Source organism: Pleurodeles waltl, chromosome 9 (assembly GCF_031143425.1).
Source record: "Pleurodeles waltl isolate 20211129_DDA chromosome 9, aPleWal1.hap1.20221129, whole genome shotgun sequence".
Lineage (NCBI taxonomy): Eukaryota > Metazoa > Chordata > Amphibia > Caudata > Salamandridae > Pleurodeles > Pleurodeles waltl.
In genome coordinates, this window is record NC_090448.1 from 1,184,201,652 (window position 1) to 1,184,217,777 (window position 16,126).

Below are 16,126 nucleotides of genomic sequence, written 5' to 3' on the forward strand. Positions count from 1 at the left end.
TTAAAAAGCCTTTAAAGAAATTATTTCTAAAGAAATCTTAATTTAGGAGATACAACTCGATCTCTCCTTATAAATTTTCATGAATTAGTAAATACTTTGAAACTATCTATTGGGGCCACTTTGGATTCAATGTCAGAGCGCTTAAAAGTGGTGGAGAGTACTCTTGAGGCAGGTCTAGGAATTATAAAGTCTTTACAACCTGAAGAAGTATATTACGCGAAAAAAGATTCCAGTACCCCACTGCTGACTCCAAATTATGAGAGTAATACCCAACTCGTCACGCAAGATAGGAAAAATGATCTATATTCAAATGTAAAGCCCCTGAGAAGACTACAACCACCACCATCAGTATTAAATCCTAATCAATTATACCTGACCTCAATGCCTTTGACTAAAGTACAAACATCTCCATTAAAACCAAATGCCAGATCATTAAAGCCATCAAATAATATTTTACCTAGGACGGTGATAACCCAGTCCCAGTTAAACCTAGGAGGGAGTCAATCTAGTAGGACAAGATCCTCGAAGCTTATACACTCTCCAAGTGACCTTTTACATCTCCCCCCGGAGGTAACTCCGTATGTAGTGGTCTTGGCTAATGTTCCATCTATAGATGATCAACAGCGGGAATCATGGTCGGCTTTGAGGAACAAGACTCTTAACTGGATAGGAACATGTTTGGGCTCTGGAATGGTGGGGGTCCTCTTTGATGATATAAAAATGGTCAGAAGAGTTAAATGGATAGGAAGTAGTAAGAAAGCACTGGAAGGAGATTGTGTGGTCCTTTCATTTAGATCTCCAGACTTAGTGGATAGAATTATCCGCGAATTAGGAGCAAGGCAAGCCACACCTCAAGGAATCTTGTTATTACCTCTGGGTTTCTTCTATCAAAGACCTGCAGGGTATAACTTTAAGAATCCACAACCAGTAAGAAGAACATCTTTAACCAGATCAGACCCTATCCCTTCGCGTAATAGATTCCATCCTCTTACAACTTTAGAAGATCTAGATTGACTCAGTATGAAGAACAAAGACCTTTCCCACGAAATAGCCCAGGAAGTACATACAGAACGGCCTGGCATGACTAAGGAAGATATACCCTACAAAGTGGTACCTGTAAGAAATACAATAGGAATACATTTAAACCAGAGAAACCCCCCTTCAAATGTAACTCATTCAATAGATGGCAGCATATCTCTCCAAATTCCAAATGACCCGTATTTTCAACCTCAACAGAAAGCAGAAATAGCCTTACTTTATTGGAATATTGCAGGCCTAACTAACAAGATCAGTAATGAGATTTGGGTGAACTTTACAGAAGATTTCTCATGTATATGTCTCCAGGAGACTTGGCTATTAAATCCTGTCCATATAAATGGCTATACACCAGCCGTACAGACCAGACATGGCAGGCCAAAAGGAGGCCTATGTACATATATTTCCAATAAGTTATGCTTACAGAATTTAGAAATGCAAACTATGAGCTCGCATTACCAAATGATAGAGAGTAATTTGGATCATAAGACTCATTTAGTAATCATTAACTTTTATAATAATGTATCTCCAGGAGAATTTTCTAATACTTTAATGGCGATGGGAGAGGATCTAAAAAAAATATGTGCAAATAATAGACATGAGATCTTTATTATTTGGGGTGGTGATTTTAATGTCCATCCTTGTAAAGAAATCTCAGAAAAGGTATGTGGCTGGGATCCTGAAGGCACTGGTTTAAGACTTCACTTCTCACATAACATCCAAGGAGATGCAATGAACTCAATGGCTCAAAATTACAACTTGTCTTTTGTAAACAAATTACACTCTGAAGAATCTCAGTTTAAACCAACTTACAATGGAAGGGGTGCTAATACTGTGATTGACTATGTCTTAATGTCAAACCACTTCGCGCATTATCTTACTAACTATATTCTGCATGACATTGCAATTAGTGATCACTTTCCTCAGAGCCTGAATCTCTCACTAACCTCCGTTATATTGGCTAAAGTTGACAGAGCCACGCTGGTAAATGACATTGAATTAGTCTCGCACAATGGATACACACTGCGATGGTCTCAGACAGATCCAAAGATTCTACTGAAACAGTTAAAATGCGATTGCAATCAAGCCTTTGTAGACAGTCTTAATGAGAATTTAGATCCAGGAAAATGCTTAAGTGCTTTTACACAGATCACGCAAGCAGTAAAAGAAGCTCTTACTATCAGAAGAGGAAAGGCGGGACAGAAAAGGGAAACGGGCTGGTTTGACCACAGTTGCACAAAAGCACATAAGAGACTAAAAAAGGCTTTAAGTGCCCCAAAAAGTTGCCTGACTGAAATACGTATGTGCAGACAGGAATATAAGATAGCCATGAAAAAAAGGAAATCGATTTTGAAAGGAACTTTGTGGGAAACCTTACACAAAGCAAGCTGTATGAAGGATAATATCCTCTTCTGGAAAACAATAAACTCTCCTGTGCTAGGGGATAGAGATACCCCTAGGATGGAAATTGCCATCTCTAAAGAGGACTGGATTGCATATTTTTCCAAGATATATTCGCAGGCTAGTGATATAAATCCCACAGATTCCGCAAAGGGCCCAGGCCCCCAGGAAGGCCCATGTCTGACTATAACCCCTCAGTTTAGCTTAGAGGAGGTAGTGGAAGCCATAAACTCAAGCAAAGCCGGGAAAGCGCCGGGTCCCGATGGCGTTCCGATAGATTTATATAAGGCCAATACGCAGTAATGGGGACCCCTACTGACGCAGACATTGACGGCCATTTGTATTCACGGACCCCTCCCATCATGGCGAGACTCTAATATTGTCCCTATATATAAAAAAGGTGATCGCCTCAATCCAGCCTGCTACAGGCCAGTCTCCCTGCTTGATACATCAGCTAAACTAGCAGGGAGAATTATTCTGAACAGACTGCAAATATGTGCAGAAGAAAAGGGCGTTTTATCTCCAGTACAGTATGGCTTCCGCACAGGAATAGGTACGGTGGAGCAGAGTCTGAATTTAAGCATCATTATCGGGAAGTATACAAGGATTAGAGCAGGTAATTTGTATTTGGCCTTCATAGACTTATCATCAGCATTTGACTGTGTACTACATGACAAGCTATGGGACATTTTAAGCAGCATGGGGGTAGAACCAACTATAATTCAATTCAAACGGGACATGTACACAGGGTGTAGAGCAAGAGTAAGGTATGGGTTAAGAGGAGAATGCACTAGCACTTTTGGCATATATAGAGGAGTGCGCCAAGGCTGTGTTCTTGCTCCATTCCTGTTTTCAATATAAATAAATAATCTAGAAAGTGAATTGATAAGTAAATGTAAAGACCTACCTCAAATAGGTAATCGCGCTGTCCCGGCATTACTCTATGCAGTTGATGCAGTACTTATGGCCAGGACACCTCTAGCTCTTCAAAAACTTTTAACTACTTTTATTACTTTTATGTCAGACTTGGGACTTACCGTTAATCGCTCTAAAACGTTTATTATGAACTGCAGTAGGAAACGCGGTAAGACACCACCATCCAGGATAGGAGGGTCGAAATAGCTAGAACATTCTCATATTTGGGCATAATGTTTGACAAACAGGGTTCTTGGGTGCATTGCATGAAAACGAAAAGAGACCAGATCATTACGACAACGGCGGCTTTAAGGTTTTTTTCAAAAAGTCTCGGGGGGATTACCCCGCCGAATATGATAAAAATCTACAAAGCCAAGTATATTCCAGCCGCTATGTATGGGTCAGGAATTTGGGGGTATATCAATTGTAACCCGGTCCAGACGGTGGAAAATGATTTTCTTAGATACCTGTTAATGGTACCAAATGGTACATCATCGTACATCAGTCACTCGGAGTTGGGGGTCCCCTTTTTAGCTGATTTGATAAAGATCCAGCCATTATTGTTATGGCATAAAGTCTGGACTTCTGAGCACACTGGATGAAATAAGACTATTTTGTCTGATTGCATGGCATCAACATACTCATCGAGGGTCCCCTGGTTGAGATACATTATGACCTTCTTCGAAAATATGGGTAGTAAAGATTATTACACAAACCCAGTTTTGTTGTGAAAAATCACCAGGAAGGAATTGAGGGCCTTGCCATTAAAGTATTTAGAAGAACTGCGATGGGAGGCAGAATCAAAAAAGGCCAGTGTTATGTCTAACCAATTAATTCTGTCGGCGGAGGGCATGCTGCCCTTTTTGGTAAATGTGGTAAACCACCGACACCATTTTGTTCTTACAAGACTAAGGTTAGATACCTTTCACCGCTTAGTAACTTTCCCAACTATGAATGACTGGAGTACCATTTTAAGGGTAGGTCCCTGTGACGCGAAGGCATCTCAAACTACGATCCATGTGGTCTTATTCTGCTAATTTTATGCTAAGCGGAGAAAGCGCTTATTAGTGCCCCTTTTCAGATCAATTAACTTGCGCCAGTGTCGTACTGCGTATGTTAACCTTCAGGTTTTATCTTCTATTGAGATGTGCGGAATTCTGACTGACTTTTTATGTTCTGTATTAACTGTAAGAAAGTCTATGGGGTAGTGGTGTAATTTTAATCGTCTTATTTAAATATCTGCTAATGGGAAATTTAATGATATGTATTTTATTCTTGCTATTTATCCTTTTACTATTTTACTCTATTTATCATGTTATTATATTTAGATGTGTTATATTTGATACTTTTATGACTAGCTGAAAGTTGAATAAAGTCATTACTACCACTACTATTGCCAAACTAGCTCTCTGGGGTTTCACTGCAGCTGCTGCTGCTGCCAACCCTTAGACAGGTTTCTACCCTCCTGGGGTCTGGGCAGCCCAGTCCCAGGAAGGCAGAACAAAGGATTTCCTCTGAGAGAGGGTGTTACACCCTCTCCCTTTGGAAATAGGTGTTAAGGGCCTAAGAGGAGTAGCCTCCCCCAGCCTCTGGAAATGCTTTGAAGGGCACAGATGGTGCCCATCTCTGCATAAGCCAGTCTACACTGGTTCAGGGAGCCCCCAGCCCCTGCTCTGGCATGAAACTGGACAAAGGAAAGGGGAGTGACCACTCCCCTGTCCATCACCACCCCAGGGGTGGTGCCCAGAGCTCTCGGTGTGTCCCAGACCTCTGCCATCTTGAATGCAGAGGTGTGAGGGCACAATGGAGACCTCAGAGTGGCCAGTGCCAGCAGGTGATGTCAGAGACCCCTCATGGTAGGCTCTTACCTGGTTAGGTAGCCAATCCTCCCCTGAGGGCTATTTAGGTTCTCTCCTGTGGGTTTCTCTTCAGATAATGAATGCAAGACCTCACCAGAGTTCCTCTGCGTCTCCCTCTTCGACTTCTGCCAAGGATCGACCGCTGACTGCTCCAGGACGCCTGCAAAACTGCAACAAAGTAGCAAGACGACCAGCAACATTGTAGTGCCTAATCCTGCCGGCTTTCTTGACTGTTTCCTGGTGGTGCATGCTCTGAGGGCTGTCTGCCTTCACCCTGCACTGGAAGCCAAGACAAGAAGAAATTTTCTGTGGGTCGACGGAATCTTCCCCCTGCTAACGCAGGCACCAAACTTCTGCATCACCGGTCCTCTGGGTACCCTCTCATCTTGACGAGCATGGTCCCTGGAACACAGGAGCTGGATCCAAGTGACCCCGACAGTCCAGTGGTCCTTCTGTCCAAATTTGGTGGAGGTAAGTCCTTGCCTCCCCACGCCAGATAGTAATCTTGTGTACTACGTGATCTGCAGCTGCTAGGGCTTCTGCACACTTTTGCAAGGATTCCTTTGTGCACAGCACAGCCCAGGTCCCAAGCACTCCGTCCTGCATTGCTCAACTCGCTGAGTTGACCACCAGCTTTATGGGACCCTCTTTTGTTGGGTTGAGATGACTGCCGTGCTCAGATTTCTTGAACGCCTTTTCCAGTGCTTCTGCGGGCGCTGCCTGCTTCTGCATGGGCTCTCTCTGTGGCTGAGCGCCCCCTCTGTCTCCTCCTCCAAGTGGCGACCTCCTGGTCCTTCCTGGGGCCGGGCAACACCCATAATCTTCAACCGCGACCCTTGCAGCTAGCAAGGATTGTTTGCGGTCTTTCTGCGTGGAAACAACTCTGCATCCTCCAGCACGCCGTGGGACATCTTCTGACCAAAGGAGAAGTTCCTGGCACCTTTCGTTGTTGCAGAATCTTCAGCTTCTTCCACCCGGAGGCAGCCCTTTTTCACCTTCATCCGGGGTTTAGTAGGCTCCTGCCCCCCCTGGACACTTGCGATACTCTTGGACGTGGTCCCCTTCCTTTGCAGGTCCTCAGGTCCAGGAATCTGTCTTCAGTGCTTTGCAGTCAGTTGTTGCCTTTGCAGAACCCCCTATCTCGACTTTGCTGTCTTTCTGGGGTGGTAGGGTAACTTTACTCCTACTTTTCAGGGTCTTGGGGTGGGGTATCTTGGACACCCTTAGTGTTTTCTTACACTCCAAGCGACCCTCTACACACTACACAAGGCCTGGGGTCCATTCGTGGTTTGCATTCCAATTTTGGAGTATATGGTTTGTGTTGCCCCTAGGCCTATTGTGTCCTATTGCATTCTATTGTATTCTAAAGTGTTTGCACTATTTTTCTAACTGTTTACTTACCTGATTTTGGTTTGTGTGTATATTTTGTGTATTTTACTTACCTCCTAAGGGAGTATACCCTCTGAGATACTTTTAGCCTATTTTCACTAAAATAAAGTACCTTTATTTTCAGTAACTCTGAGTATTGTGTTTCTTATGATATAGTGCTATATGATATAAGTGGTATAGTAGGAGCTTTGCATGTCTCCTAGTTCCGCCTAAGCTGCTCTGCTATAGCTACCTCTATCAGCCTAAGCTGATAGAACACTACTAATCTACTAATAAGGGATAACTGGACCTGGCACAAGGCGTAATTACCATAAGGTACCCCCTTATGGCCTCCTACAATCGCCAAGGAGGTGAGGACCCTGGGGGTCTTTAACAGGCGGAGCACCCACTGCCACAAACGGTGGGACGACCTGCGCCGCTGGGCAAGGAAGACGGTGGAGGCCCAGCTGGGGCTGGCCTTCCAACGAGGAAGGGGTGCCCGTCATACCCTGACCCCCCTGATGTTCCGCATCCTGGCGGTGGCCTATCTGGAGTTGGATGGGCGCTTGAAGGCATCACAGCAGCCACAAGGGGGTGAGTACAGATTCAGATTCTTGACTTTGCACGCTTTAAGGTGTTACCTGGGTGGAGGATGTGGGCTGTGGGTGCCCCTAGGCCAGGGCGAACATGGCAGATTAGGTTCCATTATGGGCAAGCTCAGATGCACTCCAACCACAATAATGTTGGGGGGCATTGTAGGAAGTTGGCTCTGTATATACTATCTCAAAGTAAGCGATAGTGTGCACAGAGTCCAAGGGTTCGCCTTAGAGGTAAGATAGTGGCAAAATTAGATCATTCTAATGCTCTATTTTGTGGTAGTGTGGTCGAGCAGTAGGCTTATCAGAGGGTAGTGTTAATCATTTGTTGTACACACACAGGGAATAAATGAGGAACACACACTCAAAGACTTAACTCCAGGCAATAGTTTTTATATAGAAGTAAATACATAAAATGCAAGGTACTCCACTTAGGTAACTTAGGAACTTTGAATTAGAGCAGTAACCTACACAATTTTAGTTAAAATGGCAATAAGCTATTTTAAAAGTGGACACAGTGCAAAAATCAACAGTTTCTGGGGGAGGTAAGTATTGGTTAGTTTTTCAGGTAAGTAAGGCACTTACAAGTTCAAGTTCCAGGGCATAGGCAGCCCACCGGTGGGGGTTCAAGGCAACCCCAAAGTCACTTCACCAGCAACACAGGGCCGGTCAGGTGCAAAAGGACTTCAAAGGACACAGGCACCTATGGAGAACAGGGGTGCTCCGGTTCCAGTCTGCCAACAGGTAAGCACCTGCGTCTTCGGAGGGCAGACCACAGGGATTTTGTAGAGCACTGGGGGGGATACAAGTAGGCACACAAAACACACCCTCAGCGGCACAGGGGCGGCCAGGTACAGTGTGCAAAGCAGGCATCAGGTTTTGTATAGGAATCAATGCAGGGACCTGGGGGTCACTCTAGCGGTGCAGGCAGGGCACAGGGGGGCTTTTCGGGCCAGCCACCAACTGGGCTAGGCAGAAGGTCGCCTGATGGTCACTCCTGTACTGAAGTTTGGTTCCTTCTGGTCCTGGGGGCTGCGGGTGCAGTGCTTGGTCCAGGCGTCGGATTCCTTGTTACAGGCAGTCGTGGTCAGGGGGAGCCTCTGGATTCAGTCCACATGCGTCGCTGTAGGAGTCCAGGCGGGTGGTCTCAGGTTACTCACGAGGTCGCAGTTGCCTGGGAGTCCTCCCTGCAGGGTTGGTTCTCTGGAGCTCGAGCCGGAGGCGTCCGGTGCAGAGTGTGAAGTCTCACGCTTCCGGCAGGAAGAGTGAAGTCTTTGAAAGTAGCAAGAAAGTTGCAAAGTTGTTGCTGCTTTTGAACAGTGCCGCTTTTCTCAGGAGTTTCTTGGTCCTTCAGTTTCAGGGCAGTCCCCTGAGGCTTCAGAGGTCACTGGTCCCTGTTAGATGCATCGTTGTGCAGGTTCTTTGAGTCTGGAGACAGGCCGGTAGGGCTGGGGTCAAGTCAGTTGGTATCTCCGTCGTCTCTGCGGGGCTTTCAGGTCAGCAGTCCTTCTTCATGTTGTAGGTTGCAGGAATCTGATTTCCTGGGTTCTGGGGTGCCCCTAAATACTGAATTTAGGGGTGTGTTTAGGTCAGGAGGGCAGTAGCCTACTGTCCTGGAGGGTGGCTACACCCTCATTGTGCCTCCTCCCTGAGGGGAGGGGGGCACATCCCTAATCCTATTGGGGGAATCCTCTAATCTCAAAATGGAGGATTTGTAAAGGCAGGGGTCACCTCAGCTCAGGACACCTCAGGGGCTGTCCTGACTGGTGGGTGACTCCTTCTTGTTTTTCTCATTATCTCCTCCAGCCTTGCTGCCAAAAGTGGGGGCAGTGCCCGGATGGGTGGGCATCTCCACTAGCTGGGATGCCCTGGGGTGCTGTAACAAAACGCATGATCTTTTGAGGCTCACCGCCAGGTGTTACAGTTCCTGCAGTGAGAGGTGAAAAGCACCTCCACCCAGTACAGGCTTTGTTCCTGGCCACAGAGTGACAAAGGCACTTTCCCCTTGTGGCCAGCAACTCGTCTGGTTGTGGCAGGCTGGCAGAAACTGGTCAGCCTAGCACTAGGAGTCGGACATGTAGTCAGGGGGCATCTCTAAGATGCCCTCTGGGTGCATTTTACAATACATTCCACACTGGCATCAGTGTGCATTTATTGTGCTGAGACGTTTGAACATCCCAGATATCAGTGTAGCCATTATGGAACTGTGGAGTTCGTATCTGACAAACTCCCAGACCATATACTCTTTATGGCTACCCTGCACTTACAATGTCTAAGGTTTTGCTTAGACACTGTAGGGGCATAGTGCTCATGCACATATGCCCTCACCTGTGGTATAGTGCACCCTGCATTAGGGCTGTAAGGCCTGCTAGAGGGGTGATTTATGGCACAGGCAGTGTGAGGTTGGTATGGCACTCTGAGGGGAGTGCCATGTCGACTTAGTTATTTTCTCCCCACCAGCACACACAAGATGTGAGGCAGTGTGCATGTGCTGAGTGAGGGGTCCCCAGAGTGGCATAAGACATGCTCTATCCCTTAGAGACCTTCCCTGGCATCAGGGCCCTTGGTACCAGGGGTACCATTTACAAGGGACTTATCTGGGTGCCAGGGCTGTGCCAATTGTGGAAGCAACGTGTAACTGGGCTGTTCTCCACTCAGTTACTAGCGCCCCCGGAGGGAACGGCCGAAGGGTGCCCCTGGGACACCGAGCAGCGTGCGCCGGAAGCAGAACACCAGGGAAACCCGAATATCTGGGTTTCCTGCGACAGAAAAGAGAGACGCCCAAGGGGGAGAGCCGGGAGACGGGGTCCAGAGAGAAGAGGGAGCGCGATCAGAGAACCAAGGAGAACGCCATGAGGAAGGAACAGGAGAAACAGCGGAATGCCGCGAGGAAGAGACAAACCTGACGATCCGGGGCTTGGAGGCCCCTAGAAGATTAATCTCCTGCCACATCCCCGGAGGGGCGTGGCTCATGCAGGTATGTTCCTGCTTGCGGAGAGGCTACCAGGCTATCCACGGGAGGGAGCGGACGTTGGGAAGGGAGAGGCAGGAATATTTAAACCACTCCCGACCGAACGTGGAGGGCTAGCGCCCAAACTCCAGCACTAAGGCACTATTTTGTTTGGTTTGACCCTCCCTAACCCACAGTATTGAAACGCTAGGAGGACTGTGAAACTAACAGTCCTCTGCCTGAGAAAAAGTAATTTTTTTTCTTCTTTCTTTCCTCTATTATATTTACTACGGCATGACGATTGTTTGGTCACAGCACTGTGGGTGACCTCCTGTGTTGGGCTGGTAATTAGCACCACAACCCTCCCACCTCACCACACCTCCCCCCTTTCTAACCCTATAAACAGGAACCTTCAAAGACACCCCCTTACCTTTCTTTTTTTTGTGTTCCCTTCCTTGACCACCTCCAACGCTGTCGGACCTTCGATTCTTCGGTACAACCAGAGACCACGTCACCAGGAAGATCCACCTGAAAAGAAGAAAAGAACGGATGAGCGTCCGAAGAAAGGGATTTGTGAGAATCATTCCATTATCCCAGAGAAGAACTGAGAATTAAATAAAGTAGACTGTTTAAAGAAAACATAACTAAGAGAAATAAACGCATCGCCTTGCAAACCCCACTATCTCGGCTTGTCTGTGCTCTGTTCGCTTAGCGCCATACCCACACCTTGTACACAAAGGTACAGTTTAGGGAAAGAACACTGGTGCTGGGGCCTGATTAGCAGGGTCCCAGCACACTTTCAATCATAACTGGCATCAGCAAAGGGCAAAAAGTCAGGGGGTAACCATGCCATGGAGGCATTTCCTTACAGGCATCTAATACTGGGTAGGGTCCTGTGGGTTTCAGGTGTGCAGCTAATGGCCTTAGGCATTGTACCCCATGGGCTGGTGACTAGCATTGTAACTGGTAGTGCATGGCCTAGTGCATAGGGCTGTTCCCTGTAAGTTGTGTACGCCAAGGGTAGTGTTGTTGCTGGCATTGACCAAGTGTATCCTCTGTCTCTCCCCCCCTTTTTGTTTTGTCACCCTGTTCTTGTGTGCATTAGCATCATCTGGCGGAGGAGCAGAGGCACCGGCGACGGAGGGAGCTGCATCCCACATGGGCCTGGAGGCTGAATCCACTGACGGTGAGGGCACCAGTAGGACGGAGGGCGAGAGGAGCACCACGACGGAAGCAGGAGGGACAGTACCGACAGCGACCCCTCCTCCGATGGAAGCTCCCTGGCGGTTGCGGACACCTCTGTGCCCACCCCAACTACAGGTACAGCCGCCACCCCCTATACCAGCACCGCGCTCCCAGCAGCCCCTCAGCGTGTTTCCCGTGCCCGCTCACCCAGGAGGGTGGGCATCTCCTTCGCCCCAGTTACCTCAGGCCCTGCCCCAGTCAGCCCTGCTCCCCTCAGTGAGGAGGCCATTGACCTCCTGTAATCCCTCTCTGTTGGGCAGTCAACCATACTGAATGCCATCCAGGGTCTGGCAGGGCATTTGCGACAAACAAATGCATACCTGGAGGGCATTCACTCTGGCGTGGCGGCCCAACAGAGAGCATTCCAGGCTCTGGCCACCTCACTGATGGCAGCCATTGTCCCTGTCTCCAACCTCCCCCCTCCACCTTCCTCTACCCAGTCCCAATCCCCTCAACCCCAGCCTATCCCAAGCACACCTTCAGACCAGCATGCACCCAAACCAACACACAGAAGTGGCTTAGGCAAACACAAACACCACACTTCATCCCACAGGCACTCACACAAGCACCATCCAGATGCAGACACACCAACATCCACTGCCTCCACTGTGTCCCCCTCCTCCTCCTCGTCCACCTCCGTCCCAGTAGCATCTCCACTCACACCTGCATTCACTACATCCTCATCCACTACCTCCATCACCAGCACGCCTATCACTATACATGCCCTCACTGGCAATCACCACCCCCCACATCCATGCACACGTCCCCTGTGTCCTCTCCCACTGTCTGTGACCCCTCCTCCCAAAGTACACAAACGCAAGCACACAGACACCCAACAGCCATCCACCTCACAACAGCATCCAGCCCATGCACCTGCACCCAAACACAGTAGACTGACACCTCCTACAACCACTCCCTCTTCCTCCACTCCCAAACCTTCACCCTCATCCCGCCCAAGTGTCCCTAAGAAGCTTTTCCTCGTCACCATTGACTTATTCCCTCCTCCTCCCCCGTCTTTCACTTTGGGCCAGGGTGGCCAGAACCCTGACCAGCACCTCAGCCACCCAGTCCACGGCCACTGTGGTTTCTGCAGCTACTGCAGGTGTGAGAGGCTCCAAGGAGGCACCCGTCAGCACAGCCAGAGTGCCAGCACCACCTGCCAAGGCCAAGAAGGGGCCGCCACCTAGCCAGGGCAAGAAGGGGAAACCAGCCAGCAAGGGGAACGAGGCACCACCAGCCATCAAGGGGAAGGAGGCACCATCAGCCAGCAAGGGCAAGAAAATAACACCAGCTGGCAGAAGCAAGGAGGCACCACCATCTGCCAAGGGCAGGAAGGGGCACACAACACCAGCCATGGCACTTCAGTCGTCCGAGGCTGCAGGGGAGGGGCTGGAGCCTCCCCCCACCACTGCCAGCACCACCATCTGCACCGCAGCCAGCACCGCCACCTGCCCCGCCGCCAGCACCGCCACCTGCCCCGCCAGCAGCACCACTGCCAGCAGCAGCAGCCCTAGTGGGAAGCCGTCCGGGGCTGCAGGGGAAGGGCTGGAGCCTCCCCCCAACACTGCCAGCACCGCCACCTGCACCGCGGCCAGCACCGCCACCTGCCCTGCCAGCAGCACCACTGCCAGCTGCAGAAGCCCCAGTGGGCAGTCGTCCGAGGCTGCAGGGGAAGGGCTGGAGCTTCCCACCACCACTGCCAACACCGCCATCTGCAGCGAACTGCCACCCACTGAGCATCCATCACCGCCGGCGAGCAGTGTGTAGTAGTGACTACATGGGCTGCAGTGCATCCTGGCCCCTGCAACACCTATCGGTGTGACACCCAGGTGTGAGACTGTGACCTTGCACCATCCAGGATGGAGCACACTGGGCACAAAGCCCCCTCCAGAACCAGTGGAAGAAGGCATCCACTCACCCCCTCCTTGGCAGGATGAAGCACGCTGGGCACAAAGCCCCCTCCAGAACCAGTGGAAAAAGGCATTCACTCACCCCCTCCTTGGCAGGATGAAGCACACTGAGCACAAAGCCCCCTCCTCAACTAGTGGAGGAGCCATCCACTTGAGAGACTGTGGCTTTGCACTCCCCAGGACCAAGCAGTGGGCAAACCACCCACTTGAGAGACTGTGGCTTTGCACTCCCCAGGACCAAGCAGTGGGCATGTAGCCCCCTCCAGGCCAGTGGCGTTGTACCATCTTCCGGCTGAGGTGCCCCCCCATTCCCATCACCCTGAGGTGCCTATGTGTTTTTGACCTGATGACCCTGCAGTGTTCTCTCCGTATTGAGGCAGGAGTCAAGTGTGGCCTTGGCCTATCTGTTATGGCCCCGTTGGCCACGGACATTTTGGAGTGGGCATTGTCCCTCCTTTTGTATATATTGTACATACTGTTTATTGATTTAAGGACGTATTTATCTAAAATTGTACTATTACACTCATTTTAATCCATTCCTTTTGTCCTTGCGTTATTCCTGATGGTTACGGGGTGTATATGTAAAGTTGTTGCATCTGTTTGTGTGTATGGTGTTGGGGGTGAGGGTGGGGGTGTTGCGCCTGTGTGTCACTCTCTCCCCCCTCCCCCTTGTGTGCTAGGTGCAGTACTCACTGTGGTCGTCTTCGCCGGCGTTCATGTTCCTGGTGTATGAGGAGGTACACCAGCATTGGAAAAATGTGCAGCTCGGGCTCCATGGCGTTGTGGTTCTTCCTTGAATGTCGAGAGGTGAGTCATTTCCCCTTTGGTGTACTGTTTCTGCTGTGCTTTTGATGGCGTTGGTACCGCCCCGGAAAAGGTGGCGGATAGGCCTGTTGTAAATGCTGTGGGCGGTACATTGTCCTCCGCCTGGCTGTTGGCGGTTACCGCCGCGGTGTTTGTTGCTTCCACCGTGGCGGTCGGTGTGTTAAAGTGGCTGTCTGTGTTGGCGGTTTCCGCCGTGGTCATAATTCCATTTTTTCACCACTGGCCTGTTGGCGGTATTACCGCCGCTTTATCACCAACCGCCAGGGTTGTAATGAGGGCCATAATGTCTCTTTGTATAGGTTTCAGCGAGAAGGATTACAGTGTACTCTCAAGGCTGTGTAAAGGTTTCAGCGAGGAGGATTACGGTATACTCTCAGGGCTGTGTGTAGGTTTCAGTGTGGAGGATTACAGTGTACCCTCAGGGCTGTGTGTAGGTTTCAGTGTGGAGGATTACAGTGTCTCTCAGAGCTTTGTATAGGTTTCAGCGAGGATTACAGTGTACATGCAGAGCTGTGTTTATGTTTCAGCGAGGAGGATTACACTGTACTCTCAGGGCTGTGTATAGGTTTCAGCGAGGAGGATTACGGTGTACTCTCAGGGCTGTATTTATGTTTCAGCTAGAAGGATTACAGTGTACTCTCAGGGCTGTGTATAGGTTTCAGCAAGTGGGATTACATTGTACTCTTAGGGCTGTGTGTACGTTTCAGCAAGAAGCATTACAGTATACACTCAGGGCTGTGTGTAGGTTTCAGTGTGGAGGATTACAGTGCACACTCAGGGCTGTGTGTTGGTTTCAGTGTGGAGGATTACAGTGTCTTTGAGAGCTTTGTATAGGATTGAGAAGGATTACAGTGTACTCGCAGAGCTGTGTTTATGTTACAGTGAGGAGGATTACAGTGTACTGTCAATGCTGTGTACAGGTTTCAGCAAGGAGGATCACAGAGTACTCAGAGCTCTGTATAGGTTTCAGCAAGGAGGTTTACGGTGTATTCTCAAGGATGTGTATAGGTTTCAGTGAGAAGGATTACAGTGTACTCAGGGCTCTGAACAGGTTTCAGTGAGGAGGATTATGGTGTACTCACAAAGCTGTGTATAGGTTTCAGAGAGGAGGATTACAATGTACTCTCTGGGCTGTGTATATGTTTCAGCGAGGAGGATTACAATGTACTCTAAAGGCTGTGTATAGGTTTCAGTAAGGAGGTTTACAGTGTACTCTCAGAGCTGTGTATAGGTTTCAGCAAGGAGGATTACAGTGTACTCTCAGTGCTGTGTTTATGTTTCAGAGAGAAGGATTACAGTGTACTGTCAGGGCTGTGTATAGGTTTCAGCGAGGGGGATTACAGTGTACTCTCAGGGCTGTGTATAGGATTCAGCTAGGGGGATTACAGTGTACTCTCAGGGTTGTGTATAGGTTTCAGCGAGAAGGATTACACTATACTCTAAGGGCTGTGTGTAGGATTCAGTGTGGAGAATTATAGTGTCTCTCAGAACTTTTTATAAATTTCAGCAAGAAGGATTACAGTGTACTTGCATAGCTGTGTTTATGTTTCAGCGAGGAGGATTACAGTGTACTCTCAATGCTGTGTATAGCTTTCAGCAAGGAGGATTACGGTGTACTCTCAGGGCTGTGTGTAGGTTTCAACAAGGAGGATTACAGTGTACTCTCAGGGCTGTTTACAGGTTTCAGTGAGGAGGATTATGGTGTACTCTCAAGGCTGTGTATAGGTTTCAGCTAGAAGGTTTACAGTGTACTCTCAGGGCTGTGTATAGGTTTCAGTGTGGAGGATTACAGTGTCTTTCAGAACTTTGTATAGGTTTCAGCTATAAGGATTACAGTGTACTCACAGCTGTGTATAAATGTCAGCACAGAGGATTATGGTTTGGCAGGAGAGAGGTCCAAAGACAGAGCGTTGCATGCATTTCAGCACTAGAATAGCAGTGAGTGCTGCCAGGCAGGACTCAATTGCACTGTCAGAACTACACATTTATTTCACTTCTGCAATAGCAGTGGTTGTAGCTAGG